The sequence below is a fragment of the Scylla paramamosain genome, chromosome 26, assembly GCF_035594125.1.
Source record: "Scylla paramamosain isolate STU-SP2022 chromosome 26, ASM3559412v1, whole genome shotgun sequence".
NCBI lineage: Eukaryota > Metazoa > Arthropoda > Malacostraca > Decapoda > Portunidae > Scylla > Scylla paramamosain.
This window is the reverse complement of record NC_087176.1, coordinates 19,679,066-19,694,965: the sequence shown is the minus strand read 5'-3', so window position 1 is coordinate 19,694,965 and position 15,900 is coordinate 19,679,066. Positions and strand designations below refer to the sequence as shown.

General features: G+C 36.7%; 1 non-coding gene and 2 pseudogenes across 1 annotated transcript; 2 read left to right on the top strand and 1 right to left on the bottom strand.

Moving 5' to 3' along the window:
- Nucleotides 1–2,542: 2,542 nt before the first annotated feature.
- Trnal-cag (transfer RNA leucine (anticodon CAG)) lies at nucleotides 2,543–2,626 on the bottom strand. The gene has a single exon. It is a non-coding gene; the product is annotated as a tRNA-Leu (tRNA).
- Nucleotides 2,627–8,689: 6,063 nt separating this feature from the next.
- On the top strand, nucleotides 8,690–9,415 carry LOC135113861 (cytochrome c oxidase subunit 1-like; annotated as a pseudogene).
- A 664-nt stretch (nucleotides 9,416–10,079) lies between these two features.
- Nucleotides 10,080–11,572, top strand: LOC135113860 (cytochrome c oxidase subunit 1-like; annotated as a pseudogene).
- Nucleotides 11,573–15,900: the final 4,328 nt, after the last annotated feature.

The following is a 15,900-nucleotide window of genomic DNA, read 5'->3' as shown; positions in this document are numbered from 1 at the left end:
CACACCTTCGTCTCGCCAGACACATTCTCGAGGGCCATCACCACTAATGCACCAAGACCACACTAACTGAGTTTCTTAAGTTGCATGAAGAACGACTATCGGAGCTCTCAGACGAATGGGCTTGATGCAGGCACCTGCGACACACACTGTGCCTACTGTGTGTGTGTGTGTGTGTGTGTGTGTGTGTGTGTTTTCTACTAAACGAACGTTACCTGCCACATCAATCTTCAAGCATGCATTTCCTTCCTAGCGTCTTTTATTGGTAATATAGGAGAGGTTTCCTGGATGCTGAGCCGTGGTGTTGTCAAGGGCGGAGGCAGCGGCACAAAATTTCACGTTAATTAATTTTCACGTTAATTTCACGGCAGGTATTAACCATTATCGAGTTTCAGCTGCGCGTCGTGGGCTCACTGCTCGTTCTCGTCATCATCATTTGCCTTTCTTGGTTTTTTTTTTTTCCGCTTGAAGTGAATCCGTGACGTGATGAGGAACGCTCCAGTCTTTAACTAACGCCGCTTCCACTTTTCTTGATCAGTTTTCTTTTTATATGCATGTTTCCTCTGCTAACTTTCACTCCTGTTACACGACAAACTCTCCAAAAGACCAACGCTGACCACCCGCCACTCAGCAGCCCTCAGCACTCTTCACTGTTCTCTGTCACTAAAGAACTTCCCTTCCCTCTTCCCTCACCAGCAATTTCAAGTAACTCACAACGCTTGAAATATCCATACAGCGAGTGAGAGAGAGAGAGAGAGAGAGAGAGAGAGAGAGAGAGAGAGAGAGAGAGAGAGAGAGAGAGAGAGAGAGAGAGAGAGAGAGAGAGAGAGTTGAAAAGGAAATGGATGCATGAGAAACTTCAAATATACTGCAGGAGTGAATGATAGTGTGTGTCTGTGTGTGTGTGTGTGTGTGTGTGTGTGTGTGTGTGTGTGTGTGTGTGTTACAATTTGTAGAAGGGTTTCCACGTATGTCAATGTGGCTGAGAGAGAAGGTAAGGAATGTAAAGAGGAAGAGGAGGAAGAGGAAGAGGAGGGGGAGGAGGAGAAGGAGGAAGATATAGTTAAATGGCATACCGCTGACGTAATTAAATGAGGAACAATAGGAAGGAAAGTTGCGAGAAAGCACTGTGTAACATTAATGACTTATAGTAGTAGTAGTAGTAGTAGTAGATGTACATAAATGGAAAAGAAAGTAATACCATCACCAATAAGCATTACCACTACCACCACCATCACCACCACCACCACCACCACCATCACCAGCATCATTAAGAGGAACACACACAGACAGAACCATCAGGGAATATGAGATCACGTCTTTCCTTCCCCTGAGATGCTTCCTGTCACAAGCTCATTAATCAATCCTGGCGAGGGCGGATAGGTTGCGTGGCTGTCTCTCGCGTGGAAGGAGGGAGGTGGGTGGATGGCACAGGTGGAGATTGACTTGGTGTCATTATTAATCATTATCACCATCAGGGCGACGAGTGGCGAGCAGGGTGTCTGTTCATCAGAATAAGGACCATAATCTGATCCACTTCTGCGCGGCACGTCCACTACTTTCAAAAGCTCCTGTTGAAGCTGTACATGTTTTTTAGTGTTTTTTTTTTTTTCTTGTTATGGTTCTAGTGAAAGATTAATAAGACTTCTACATTAAGAACATAAGAACATAATAAATAAGGGAAGCTGCAGGAAAGGACCAGGCTTACACGTGGGAGTCCCTGTATGAAATATACTTTCCTATTTCCACCTATCATCCCCATCCATAAACCTGTCTAATATTCACTTAAAGCTCCTTAATGTCTTAGAACTAACAACATGATTACTGAGTTCGTTCCACTCATCCACCACTCTATTCGAGAACCAGATTCTTCCTATTTCCTTCCTAAACCTAATTTTTTTTAAGCTTGAACACATTATTTCTTGTTCTATCCTGGTTGCTGATCCTAAGAATTTTGTTTACAACCCCTTTGTTATAACCCTTATACCACTTAAAGACTCCTATCAGGTCTCCTCTTAACCTACGTCTCTCTAAAGAATGTAGATTTAACAGCTTCAACCTCGCCTCGTAAGGAATACTCCTCATCCCCTGTATTCTTTTAGTCATCCTCCTCTGTACTGATTCTAATAGACCTATATCTTTCCTGTAATGTGGGGACCAGAACTGTACAGCGTAGTCGAGATGAGGTCTGACCAGTGCCAAGTATAACTTTAATATTACTTCCGGCCTTCTACTTTTAACACTCCTAAAAGTGAATCCTAGTTCCCTATTTCCCCTGTTTCTGGCCTCTATGCATTGTATTCCTAGACGGAGTTAAAAGCTAACTATAACTCCTAAATCTTTCTCGTACCATGTACCTACCAGAGTTTCGTTGTTTAATGTGTACCTACTGTGAAACTGATGCTTATGGCACCCCACTTGTTACGTCAGTCCAGTTGGATGCTTTTTCATTTATTACTACTCATTGTTTACGGTTGTCTCGTCACTTTTCTACCCATCTCAGCACGCCGCCTTGACACAAGGCATTTTAGATTTATAAAGGTATTGTCAGGAGTGGGATTTGAACCCACGCCCGGAAGACCGGACTGCGACCTGAACGCAGCGCCTTGGACCGCTCGGCCATCCTGACTGCGGGAGATAAATGTTGGAATGCCAACAATATCTGGTGTCCCCAGGCGGTCACCCATCCAAGTACGAGCCGGACCCAACGTTGCTTAACTTCGCTGATCGGACGAGAAGCGGTGTGGTCGTTTAAAAGGAGAAACAGTCTGGAGATCCTGGCTGCTCAGATTTGTAGTCTTTGAAAATAGTCGTGGTGAGAGAACACAGGCCTATTGAGTCACGCTATAAGTCTTGTGTCACTGGCTCGTATTGAAAACATTTCCACTTCTGATCTCAACAACCTCTAACACTCTCTGCTGGAAGTTACTGTGGATTTCAAGGGAGTTTTTAATGAAATAGTACATTATAATGCTTATATCAAAAGATTTTCGTCTCATCAACTCCTCTCCTCTAACTGACTGTCTTCAGCCTCTCTCTCACCGCCGCAATGTTGCATATCTAGCTGTCTTTTACCGCTATTTTCATGCTAACTGCTCTTCTGATCTTGCTAACTGCATGCCTCCCCTCCTTCCGCGGCCTCGCTGCACAAGACTTTCTTCTTTCTCTCACCCCTATTCTGTCCACCTCTCTAACGCAAGAGTTAACCAGTACTCTCAATGATTCATCCCTTTCTCTGGTAAACTCTGGAACTCCCTGCCTGCTTCTGTATTTCCACCTTCCTACGACTTGAATTCCTTCAAGAGGGAGGTTTCAAGACACTTATCCACCAATTTTTGACCACTGCTTTGACCCTTTTATAGGACTGGCATTTCAGTGGGCATTTTTTTTTATTAGATTTTTGTTGCCCTTGTCCAGTGTCCTTCCTACATAAAAAAAAAAAAAAAAAAATATATATATATATATATATATATATATATATATATATATATATATATATATATATATATATATATATATATATATATATATATTAAATGGCGTTTTTTTTTTTATTTGTTAATATGTTAGTGTGGCTAGTGTTGCTGGTTTTGTTGGTGGTGGTGATGACGATGTGGATGATGATGATGATGATGATGATGTGCCTATCCCGTGAATTGCTGCTACGTATTATTATTATTATTATTATTATTATTATTATTATTATTATTATTATTATTATTATTATTATCATAATCACCCTAAACACTACCTTCCCTCCAGTGCACGAAGCCTGGAAATACAACACTCCTCATGGTAACAGAATCAATACTTCGACCTTGACTTAAAAACACTTGAACAAGGGAACCATCGCCGCGAAGACATGGGGCTCACTCAAGGTCACCAGAAGGATCATGACAAAATACACGATGGAAAAATGCCTTCCACTTATATAGAACATCCACGCACGTCCTCCCCATACAGGGGATTCTCCAGACGCTATTCATTCAGCCAGTCACTTAATTAATCTCTCCATTAGTGTTGCAGGCCAGTCAACACAGGGACGTATGGACGAATGACACACACACACACATATACACACAGCCTTACTTTAGATTTCTTTATTCATTTTGTTAAGTTCTCCAATCTATATGTAAATGTTCACTACTGCCTCCGTAATAAGCAGTTTATCGTTTTTATTAATGCTATTATTACACACACACACACACACCCCACACACACACACACACACACACACACACACACACACACACACACACACACACAGAGAGAGAGAGAGAGAGAGAGAGAGAGAAGGAGAGAGAGAGAGAGAGAGAGAGAGAGAGAGAGAGAGAGAGAGAGAGAGAGAGAGAGAGAGAGAGAGAGAGAGAGAGAGAGAGAGAGAGAGAGAGAGAGAGAGAGAGAGAGTTTACTACATATTCATGACTTATGTGTCTTTTTGTGTTATCGAAAACCACCCGATAACTGTTGCATATTTGTGTGTATTCGTGTGTGTGTGTGTGTGTGTGTGTGTGTGTGTGTGTGTGTGTGTGTGTGTGTGTGTGTGTGTGCGTGTTCAATAGTTTAATTTGTGGAATTGGTTTTATCCAATCCTGATGTCTGCAAGCAAGACACAATAGAGGCGAGGTTCACATGCCACACGGCGCCCCTGAGCCCATTGAGCCAGCCACAACAACACACTCCACCAGCTGGGTCTTGAGCTGACGCGCCACGACTCCTCAATTTGCAATGTTTTACTCGGGACGGCCAATGCAACTCACGGCATATTGTTTCAGATGTGGTTCAGGTCAAGAAATAAGTAAATAAATAAAATAAATGATAAAAAAAAAAAAAAGAGGAAAAAAATCATTGTCAGAACCCGACTAATCATCTCTGTGGTTTCTGAAAATAACCCTTGTGGGAACTTAGTGTTTAATAATATGCGCATTCTTTTGATTAAATTCTAGGAGCTAGGAGGCTGAGAGCGCACACCTCCGTCATCGCGCTTCAATAACACGGAATGTGACAAACATTCTCCGCAGACTTGTGCCACGCGACAATCTGAGGACACATTCTGGAGGCGCACACGGGTCTAGATCCGCCTGAAAATCTAACCATTATTCCTTGACGATTAATGGTATTCCTTTACTTAAATAGGTTTAAACGAAAATCCGTTTCAGACAGGTAACATATAGACAAATATGGAAACAGACAAGCAAACAGGCAAATACCAGCCTCGGAGTCCCCATTTGGGGAGGGGACCACAAATGTCCCCAGGTCAGACTGCCTTTCTGACGACGACCCTGAGTTTCTTGACAGCCCCTTCAAATTTTTCTTCATTAACTTCTGGAGCATTCGCGGTCTAAGATCTAATTTTCAATCTGTAGAACAACCCATCTGCTCTTCTAAACCTCATTTTCTTTTCCTCACTCAAACTCAGGTGTCTGAGGCAACTGACAGTAGCCCCTTTTCTGTTCCCTCCTACTTTCTCTATCCTCATTTTCGATCCAAAGCTGGATGTTGCGTTTATGTGCACAATGACTTAACCTGCTCTCGTGCCCACGCTCTTGAATCTTCCGAGTTTTCCTCCATCTGGCTACGACTACAGAGTCACTCTCATACTAAATTTATCTGTGCCGTATACCTCTCAACCTAACTTCTCTGACTATAAGAAATTCTTTGACTACTTAACTTCCAAAGTGGAGCACATTCTGACCCTCTTCCCTTTTGCAGAGATCTCCATTCTTGGAGACTTCATTGTTCACCACCATCTTTGGCTTTCCCTCCCCCTTCACTGACTATCCTGGTGAACTAGCCTTCAACTTTGCTATCCTCCACGACCTAGAGCAACTGGTGCAACACCCTACTCGTATTCCTGACCATCTTGGAGATACGCCCAACATTCTTGACCTTTTCCTGACCTCTAATCCTTCTGCTTATGCTGTCACCCTCTCTTCTCCGTTGGGCTCCTCCAATCACAATCTCATATCTGTATCTTGTCCTATCGCTCCAATCCCTCCTCAGGATCCCCCTAAGCGAAGGTACCTCTGGTGTTTTGCCTCTGCTAGTTGGAGGACCTGAGGAGGTATTTTGCTGAGTTTCCTTGGAATGACTATTGCTTCTGTGTCAGAGACCCGTCTTTGTGTGCTGAGCATATAACAGAGGTGATAGTGTCTGGCATGGAGGCGTACATTCCTCACTCTTTTTCTCGTCCTAAACCTTCCAAACCTTGGTTTAACACAGTCTGTTCTCATGTTATACATGATAAAGAGGTGGTACACCAAAGGTATTTAGGCCTTCCATCACCAGAATATCATGCACTTTATATTTCTGCCCGGAACCATTCCAAGTCTGTTCTCCAACTAGCCAAAAACTCCTTCATTAACAGAATATGGTCAAAACCTTTCAAGATCTAACTCCCCTCGTGACATCTGGCATCTATCCAAAAATATCTCCAATAACTATGCTTCTTCTTCTTTCCCTCCTCTATTTCAACCAGATGGCACCCACTGCTATCACATCTATTTCTAAAGCTGAACTCTACGCTCAAACCTTTGCTAAAAACTCTACCTTGGACGATTCAAGGCTTGTTCCTCCCTCTCCTCCACCCCTCTGACTACTTCATGCCACCTATTAAAATTCTTCGTAATGATGTTTTCCATGCCCTCGCTGGCCCTAAACCCTCAGAAGGCTTATAGACCTGAGACCCGCAGAGATTTCTTTTTATTAGAGTGAGAAGAAGGTAATATTATATACGAATCTTTATTTATATAAGTTTTTCTTAACTAATATATTTTTTAATAAATAAATTTAATTAAAATAAATGCATATATATATATATATATATATATATATAATATATATATATATATATATAGTATATATATATATATATATATATATATATATATATATATATATATATATATATATATATATATATATATATATATACTGAGAGAAATACACATTCTATTCATATAAACTTCAAATATCACTTTAATATTTTCGTCCTCTTATATTAATTAGTCTTTCCTATGTATCACTTTCTTTCATTTATTTTTTCAATCGTTTTCTTATTTGTACTACTTTGTTTCTTTAAGCATTTTTTATTTGATTTTTAATCTGTTTTTATGTTAATATAGTGCCTGACTTAAAAGGATAGCTTTGATAGAGCTCATTATGTATTTCTTATACCTATATTATTTATAGCGAATTTACACCGCTTCTTTAAAATTGAAAACTTTATGTGCGCTATACACCAACAAATGATATTCTCAAAGATAAGCTAACTAAGCTAATGGGCTCATAACCCGTAAATGAAAGCTTCAACCTTTCTCTTTTTAATGACCTTTCCAGTTTCCTACCTATTATTATTCTGTACTTTACTAACAGGTATCTTTTTCATCTATTTCTTCTCCTTCTTGGTTTGGGGCTTGACTCGGGCTAGAACTAAATCTTTTATCATTTATTCCTCTCATTGTAACTAAATTATGCCCGTATCTAACTGAAGCTGCAATTAAATATTTTCTAATTCAAGCTCTAGCATCTACTATCTTAATTTTTTCTCTCTCTCTCTCTCTCTCTCTCTCTCTCTCTCTCTCTCCTCTCTCTCTCTCTCTCTCTCTCTCTCTCTCTCTCTCTCTCTCTCTCTCCACTCTCTCCTCCCTCTCTCCTCTCTCTCTCTTCTCTCTCTCTCTCTCTCTCTCTCTCTCTCTATATATATATATATATATATACTCGAATGACTTTTCTTATTCTTTAATTAGTATATCTTTACTTTTAAAATTGTGAGCAGGTCCGTTACATTTTTTGCTTCAGCTGCGTTACATTTTTGTCTTCCGCAAGTTATTGAAGGATTGTCTTGACCTCAAGCTTTTATTCTCTTAACAATCCAAAAAAATAGCTCCTATGTTTTGAATTCCCTATTTAACCTACTCTTCAAACTTAGTAACCTTAATTACTTTAGCAGCACATAATTCTTCTTTAATTGGAGCCTTAGGTGGCTTAAATGTTACAAAACTACGTAAACTTACCGCCTTCTCTTCAGTTAACCATACATCTTAATACTTATTGTCATATCAATCAGTGATATAATATGACTCATTTACTTTATCTTCTACTCCTTTATTTCAGGCTCTGTGATTATTTTACTCTTTATTACTCAGTCTTCATCAATTTCCGTTATAATAATTGAAAACAAAAGGAAGATTGCCCTAAAACTTTTTTTTTTTTTTTTACCAATAAATTTCTTATCTTTAGGTCTTCCTTCCTTTTCAGGATTTACACTTAAATGAATTATAATTCAACTACTTTCTTCTAAAATAATAATTTTCTCTCTTTTAATTCTTCTTTTTTTTTAAGTCTTATTACTCTTTATTTCTATCTACGTCTCTTTGTTCCAATAATGCCATTTTAATTTCCTTCATTTACCACTTCCCTTAAAATTAAACCATTGGTAACATTTTCTCCTATCTTAATCTTTGTTACTTTCATTAATATGTTTGGAATATGTTTTCCTATTCCATTTTTAAGCCTAGGATTCTAAATTATATTAAACTAAAAGTCTTCAAAGCCAATAAAAAAAACCTCTTTCAAAATCGTAAATTCCAGTGTTTCCACACATCTTTAGATTTGCAATCTAATATTATTTATATTTTTCTATAGAACCTAATAAGAAAGTTTTTACCTTGTTTTTAGATTTGCAATGTAACGCCTGCACTTCTCAGCCATCTTATTATGCAACGATGATTCTTTTCTACAAATCATAAAGACATTAGTACGCTATTTCATTTTTGGAGCATGGTCTGGTATAGTAGGAACCTCGTTAACTATAATTATTCGAGCCGAATCAGGTCAGCCAGGCACATTTATCGGCAACGATCAAATTTACAGTGTTGTAGTTACCGCCCATGCCTTTGTTATAACCTTCTTCATAGTTATACCAATTATAACTGTAGGATTTGGTAATTGACTAGTCCCTCTTATATAAGGAGCCCCTGATATAGCGTTCCCTCGTATAAGTAACATAAGATTCTGACTTTTGCCTCCTTCTTTAACTCTTCTTCTAATAAGAGGTATAGTGGAAAGAGGAGCTGGTACAGGTTGAACTGTTTAGCCTCCTCTAGCAGCAGCTATTGCCCATGCAGGAGCATCAGTTGATCTTGGTATTTTTTCTCTTCACCTTGCTGGTGTGTACTCAATTCTTGGAGCAGTTAGTTTTATAACAACTGTAATTAACATACGATCCTTTGGAATAAGAATAAATCAAATACCTTTGTTTGTATGAACTGTTTTTATTACTGCCATTCTCTTACTTTCATCCTTACCTGTATCAGCAGGAGCAATCACTATGATTTTAACTAACCGAAATCTTAATACATCTTTCTTTGACCCCGCTGGAGGTGGTGATCCTGTTTTATATCAATATCTATTTTGATTTTTTGGTCACCCTGAAGTTTATATTCTCATTTTACCAGCCTTTGGAGTAATTTCCCATATTGTAAGACAAGAAATCGGGAAAAAAGAATCATTCGGTGCATTATTATTATTATTATTATTAAACATAACGGAGAAGGCAGAGTGGGACGAGCGCAAGCGCTATAAGTTGCCAGATGACAACCCCCACCCACCTTGACCGTAGAAAGAAGAAAGGAAAAGCAATTAGCACAATAGTAGGATGAAATCAGAGCAGGAGGAGAAAATAGGTTAAACAATTATAAAGAACGCCTCAACGAACTGAGAATTATTAAAACTCACAAAAAAATTCAACAAAAAAATCAACAATTCTGACTTATTTAATATATGTCAGACAACACGAGTAAATGTAGTATAACTACTTAAAACTTGATGGTATAAAATCACAGGTATAGTTACATAATTTATCACCGGTATAGCTGCAAAAGCAACCAGAGTTTAATTGACTAGACTCTTCAAGATTTTGTTCGAAGCAGACTTGAATTTTTGCACATCACTCGCAGTGCATGTGCCCTCGTCAAGCATGTTCCAAAGTCTTACAGCACAAGGAACAAAGCTTCGCTGAAACTGACTGGTGTGACACCTAACCTGCTGTAAGCAGCGCGCATGTGAATTTGACGCAAGTCGAGTGTTTCTGGTGGGCACAAATGCATTTGGGATGGAGGCATTCAGCGGGTGAAACTGGTTGGCATGGATCTTATATAGCATGCAGACACTGCTGACATTGCGTCGGTGACCAAGATCCCAAGCTGCTTCGCCACCAAAGAGGAACCTAGCGGAGGAGACAACTCTGTCAATGAGACGGAGGTGGGACACAGCTGCGGAAGACCACACAGGAGCACAATACTCCAGCAGTGGAAGAATAAAACACCGGAAGCAGCTGGCAGAGATAGACTGGTCACCAAAAATCCGGTAAGCCTTCCTCACAACGCCAAGCTTTTGCGAGGCAGAACTGACAAGACGCCTGATGTGCCGTTCAAAAGACAGTTTTGAGTCGAATCTGACACCCAAAATATCAAGCTCATCACATACTGTCAGAGGCGCGCCATCAACAAGCAGAGGGCCGTGAAGGGGATTTAGCGTGCGAGAGCGTGAAATACACAAGCATTTTGATTTTGATGCATTCAGTTTCATGTTCCAGGTGCGACACCAGTCAGATATACGTCTGAGATCCTCATTCAGGGATGTACTAACATCAAGACGTGAATTCGGTGACTCAACAGTAGCAACAAGTGTCACATCATCTGCATATCCGTAAATAGGATTACTAGTGATTTGTAGTAGATCGGAAGTGTAGACATTAGGTATGATCTGTGCTATAATGGCTACTGGAATTTCAAGATTTATCCTCTGAGCTCACCATATATTTACAGAAAGTATAGTCGTTGATACACGAGCTTACTTCACATCAGCCACAAAAATTTCTGCTGTTCCTACAGGTATTAAAATTTTCAGATGACTTAGAACCCTACTTGCAACACAAATTAACTATAGTCCCTCGATATTGTGAGCTTTAGGCTTTATTTCTTTATTTACTGTTGGAGGTTTAACAGGTGTTGTCCTGGCAAATTCATCAATTGATATTATTGTTCATGATACTTATTACGTTGTAGCTCATTTTCATTATGTTTTATCTATAGGGGCTGTACTCGGTATTTGTGCAGGTATTGCACATTGATTCCACCTTTTTAAAGGCTTATCACTTAACCCTAAATTAATAGGAATCCACTTTACTGTCATATTCATCGGTGTAAATATCACTTTCTTCCCTCAACATTTCATAGCACTTAACGGAATACCTCCACGTTACTCTGATTACCCGCCGATATTTCATGGAAGAAACCTATGGAACAAACAATATTTCATGTTGCCTACGCAACAATATCCTATGGAAGAAACAATATTTCATGTTTCCTACGCAACATGAAATATTGTTTCTTCCAAAGGATCTATAGTATATCTTGTTGCTCTATTAATTTTTATAATTATCATTTGAGAAGCTTTAATTTCTAATCGTCCTGTTCTATTCTCCCCTTTCCTGCCTCTTCAGTTGAATGAAACCACTCACACCCACCCGCTGATCACTCATATAGAAATTCCACTTACTGCTAACTTCTAAAATGGCAGAAAGATGTATAGGATTTAAGCTCCTACTAAGAAGATTTATTTATCTTCTTTTAGAAAATACATTTATTAATGTCAACATGAAGTTTTCTAGGCCTTCAAGACGAAGCTTTCCCTTTAATGGAACAATTCATCTTTATCCATGATCACATTATAGTTGTTCTTATTATAATCATTACCTTTGTGGGATATATATTAGCATCAGTTCTCAGAAACTCTCTTTTTAATCTATTTATATTAGAACATCAAACTATTGAATTATTTTGATTTTCATTGCTCTCCCTTCTCTGCGACTTTTATACCTTCTTGATGAAGTTAATAATCCTTCCATTTCTCTTAAAACTGTCGGTCATCAAGGATATTGAAGTTATGAATACTCTGACTTTCTTAATGTAGAATTTCATTCTTATATAACTCCTACTAATGAACTAGACTTTTCTGGATTTCGTCTCTTACATGCAGATAATCGAACTGTTCTTCAAATAAATACACAAATTCGTATTGTAATCACCGCAGCGGATGTCATTCACTCTTGAACTGTCCCAGCTTTAGGTGTAAAAGCAGACGCTATTCCTGGTTGACTTAATCAAACTAGATTCATAATATCTCGTCCAGGATTATTTTATAGTCAATGATCAGAACTTTGTGGTGCTAATCATAGATTTGTACCTATTGTGATTGAAAGTGTAAACACGATTTTTTCTAAATTGAATTTCTTCATATTCTGACTCACCCGATGACTGAAAGTAAGTGTAGGTCTTTTAAACCTATTATAGTATTGCGCCTACTTCTGGTGACAAGAAATTACTTAAATTTTAATATCAATTTATCATGTTAAAGTTATCTCCTAAGATATTTCTTAATGCCTAAAATAGCTCCTTTGCTTCGACTTTATCTTTATTTCTCTTTTTATGTTATCATTAATTATTTTCATATCCTTAAATTTTTTTTTTTCTGTACCTTTTGAAAAAAAAAAAAATTCTAAGATCACTGAGCCTTATCTAATCCTACAATCTTCTTGAAAATTATAGCTAATTTATTCTCAATTTTTTAACCTTCTTCAAGAATCTTAAACTTTTCATTAAACTGAATTTCCACTTTTGTAGGGCTCCTATTTATTCCTTACCTTAACTGAGCTTCTCCTTCACGATGATCTCTATGCTGAAGTGAAATTATTTGTACTTTACACAAAGAATCTAAAGCCCTTTTAACTTCATATTCTTTAGGTTCAACTATATTTTTCGTTGCTTTGTTTTCTTTAGTTCTTTATAACATTTTTAAGGTTTATTGCCTTACATTTTTACAAGATCTAGACACACAGCAATAACCTTAGCACTTTGATTGCCCTCATGAGTAACTTTAATACTTAGAGGCTGAATTAACCACACTCAACATATATTCGCTCATTTAGTTCCTCAAGGAACTCCTGTCCTTGTACCATTTATAGTTTTAATTAAAACTATCAGAAACATTACTTTACCCGGGACTTTAGCTGTACGATTAGCAGCTAATATAATTGCAGGCCATCTTCTTTTAACCTTATTAGCTAATACTGGACGATCTATAACATCCTCATTTCTTTTATCTATTCTTATTTATTTTTTTTTTCTCAGATTTTACTATTAACCTTAGAATGAGCTGTTGCAATTATTCAGTCCCAAGTTTTTGCTGTCTTACGAACTCTTTACACCAGAGAAATTAACTAATGACATCATCTCACGGTTTTTACCATTTAGAAGATATAAGACCACGGCCTTTAACTGGTTCTATTAGGGCAATAATATTAAATACAGGTTTAATGAAATGATTTCACCAGTATAACAATTTTTTTTCTTTTTTTTTTGTTATTAAGACTTGTTGCTATTCTCCTTACCATATATCAAAGATGACGTGATATTACTGGAGAGGGTACATTCCAAGGACTCCATACCTCTGTAGCAGTAAAAGGCTTACGATGGGGAATAACTATATTTATTGCCTCAGAAGTATTCTTCTTTTTTTTTTTTCATTTTCCTGAGCTTTTTTTTTTCATAGTAGATTAGCCCCAACGATTGAAATTGGGATAAATTGACCTCCTTACGGTATTCAACCTTTCAACCCATTTCAAATTTCCTTATTAAACACTACTATTCTTTTGTCTTGAGGAACTACCGTAACTTGAGCTCATCATGCTATTATAGAATCTAGTCATAGGCAAGCCATTCAAAGACTAGGCCTTACAATTGTTTTAGGATACTCTTCTTCAAGCTTTCAAGTATTTTTGAGGCTCCTTTCACTATTGTTGACTCCGCGTTTGGCTCTACTTTTTTTTTTTTTTGTAGCTACAGGCTTCATGGTCTTCATGGAATTATTGGAACCTCATTTTTACTTTTTTTATTTTTTTGTGTCAATATTTTGTCACTTTTCATGTAATCGTCATGTTGGATTCGAAGCAGCCGCATCATACTGACACTTTGTTGAGATAGTTTGATTATTCCCTTACGTCTTTATTTACTGATGAGGAGGCTATTTTTTTTAATATATAAAGTATATCCAATCAGAAAGTCTAGAATGCCTAGAAAAATAATTCTTGCAATACTTTATTTTGTATTTTTACTAACTTTAATTATTTGTTATATTTTTATAACCTTAGTATCCCAAATAAAAAAAAAATATCAACCGAAAAAAAAAAATTCTCCTTATGAATGTGGATTTAATCCTAAAGGTTCAGCTTCGATTTTTTTTCTAATTGCTGTAATTTTTTTTTTTTTTTTTAGAGATTACATTACTTTTAGCTTCAGCATCAATTTTTTTTTAACATTACTGAAGTATTTTCTTGATTGTTTACTAGAGCTCTCTTCTTATTTTTCTCTTAGGCCTTTACTACGAGTGAGCACAGGGACCTTTAGAAGGATCTGATTAATACTTTAAGACCACAGTCAAATTGTATGACATATGAGTTGCATTCATAAAGTGTTTTAGTAAACTGGTTTTATTAAATTTTATCTATTAGAAAGCGAAATTATCACATTTAGTTTCGACCTAAACTTTGGCCTTTAAGCCTCTAATAATTATGATTCAAACCAAAACAAAGGTACGTTACTGTTAAAAACAAGATTGAAGTAATTCTTCTAATCAAGATGGAACATTATGACAAAAAGAAAAACTTCTAACTTTTTTTAAGCCGTTGAATTCCGTTGATGTTCCTATTTTTATAGTGTAAGTAACACGTTACATTTTATTATAAAGCTGAAATATTTTTCTAAAAATACCATATTATTTTATTATTTTTTTTTTTTTTTTACCTTAAACTCAAAGTAAATATTACATCATAAGCGCCACAAGCTAACAATTTGAATATACTTACAAGACTTTCCGTCTACCTTTGCAGCTTCAAAGCGATATTCTTTTAAATTATATAAATTTAAATAAAAAAAAACTGTAAAAATAATAATTACAATTACAGATACTTTTATAAACACTTTAATTGTTTAACTGTAAAGAATTAAAAATATAGAAAAATATATGAAAATAAATACTATAAACCTTGTCCCCCATAAAACTCAAATCAACCTTTATCGGCTACTTTTCCTAAACCTGACCCTGTCTTCAATCTGTTTTCCCTTAATTTTAAAGTACTCAGTAAAGATACAAGCCATATTGATCCTATTATTACAACTGAATTATAGTTATTTTCTCTTTTTAATGTGTAATTTACTCTAGTTAGATTTAGTATATAACCTACTAAACCTCCTAAAATCCTTACTGCTAATACTATTATTTTCATTATTGTCCTTAAACAAATTATCTAATATTCTGGAAACAATCTTCATCTTAATGGGGATCCTCCTAAGACAGCTCCTAATCCTAAAATTCTTACTGAGTTAGTTATTAAAAAATCCTCATCCGAAAGATTAGTGATACATCTCAAATTATATTCTCCTGAAAGAGAATAAAGAATTAAACGCAAAGTGTACATTACTGTCAATCCTGTTGCCATCACATATAAGAACAATGCAATAAAACTGACTCATCTTATAAAAGCAACTTCTAAAATTGTATCCTTTGAATAAAATCCTGTTATAAAAGGGAATTCGCATTGAGCTAAGTTGGCTACAGTTATGCATGATACTGTCAGAGGCATAAGTTTAACTAAATTTCCTGTAAGTCGAATATCCTGATAACCAGCCACTCTATGAATTACAACACTAGCACATATAAAAAAGTAAAGCTTTAAACAAAGCAAGACTCAGTAAATGAAAAAAAGCCAGATCCGTATAACCTAAAGATAAAGTTCTTAATATAACTCCTACTTGACTTAATGTTGATAAAGCAATAATTTTT